At 42.6% G+C, this 1,238-nt stretch overlaps 1 protein-coding gene across 1 annotated transcript in view; it reads right to left on the bottom strand.

Annotated features, from left to right (window-relative positions):
• gja3 (gap junction protein, alpha 3) overlaps positions 1-949 on the bottom strand; it is a 3,329-nt gene extending 2,380 nt beyond the window's left edge. Inside the window, exons 1-2 of the mRNA XM_014018981.1 lie at positions 812-949; positions 203-264 (exon numbers count right to left, since the gene is read on the bottom strand). The gene's annotated coding sequence lies outside the window, so the exon portion shown is untranslated. The remainder of the gene's footprint in view (positions 1-202; positions 265-811) is intronic.
• Between the last annotated feature and the right edge of the window lie 289 nt (positions 950-1,238).

Genomic DNA, 1,238 nt, shown 5'->3' with positions numbered 1-1,238 from the left:
AAAATAATGTGTTTTAGAAGCTAAAATCAAGAGTCAGAATGCAATATTGCTTTATAAATACATAAGTTCACAGAATCTGATGTCGTCGACTGAAAGTTTCAGTGTTTGAACTGGTTTTAAGAAGCTGGGTTCTCAAAGCATGGAGTTAAAAAGAATTTGGAACAAATGCAGCTGATAAACATAGATCTGAAAGGAAACTTACTGAAAAATTCTTGTCTTAAAGATAATAAATCCATCGACCAGAGYTCACAGACTGTATGACACCTGGAAGAGAAAAGCATCAGTAAAACAAAACATTACAAAAAAATAAAATAAAATAAAAAAGGAAAAGAAATCCTTCCCCTCTTTTGACTTCCTGCACAATTTTTTGTGAAACTTTTCAGTCAAAAACCATAAAACTGGGTTCTTTTCTGAATTAACTTTGTATTTATTGCATTTACCCACTAAATACTGCAAGAGTTGAAATAATACAGTTGCAGTCAGAGGGTCAGAAAGTTTTTTGTTTGACCTTGTGGTGACTTCAGGTGGCAAACCTAAAAATCTGCACAAACTTGGTTTGGTTTTCTTTGGTGTTTGAGACGTTTGGGAGCAAAGGTGAACAGACAGAGTCAGGTTCAGAGACAAAGCCAACAATGCAGAGTGTGCCAGAGTGCCCAGTCTCTCTTTACGCGTCGCAGCTTTTGTCAGGCGTTTTGTCTCATTCTGCTTCAGTAAAACTGAAATAACCAAATAGCACCCCTCTCTTTGTTTGCTTTATTCACATGTAAGTGTGAAAACCCTTGTGTAGATCTTCAGTGTGTGTCAGTCATACCTTTAAATCAGAGACGYCATACTTAAACACGGAAAGCGCATCCAGCCGCCGTCACTGGTGCCATTGTTGCAGAACTCCTGCTGCGACCCTCCCTGCTGTCCCCAGACCCCCCCACCGTCACACCCTTAATAAACTTCTTCAAACGATGTCCCGCAAACACAAGCACCTTTCCAGGCGCGTTCGCGAGCCGGGAAGTTGTGCGCGTAAAAATGGTCTTCTCGCTAGTTTCCGGGCGCGGCCTGGAAATGATGGGGCTCGCGCTGCCTCCCGTTTCCAGCCATGTCTGGACTGTCACAATATGTGGACATGCATGAGTGGAACCACACAGTCATCAGCCTGTCCGGAGGCACACCACGCCCCTGCTAAAGCCCCCACCCAAAAAATAAATGTAAAAAAAATCCCGGACCCAAACTGTGCGTAAAAGTTG

The sequence above is a fragment of the Austrofundulus limnaeus genome, unplaced genomic scaffold (genome assembly GCF_001266775.1).
Source record: "Austrofundulus limnaeus strain Quisiro unplaced genomic scaffold, Austrofundulus_limnaeus-1.0 Scaffold206, whole genome shotgun sequence".
In the NCBI taxonomy this organism is placed as follows: Eukaryota; Metazoa; Chordata; class Actinopteri; order Cyprinodontiformes; family Rivulidae; genus Austrofundulus; species Austrofundulus limnaeus.
Note: the sequence above shows the minus strand (reverse complement) of the source record. Positions and strands in the feature narration are given on the sequence as shown.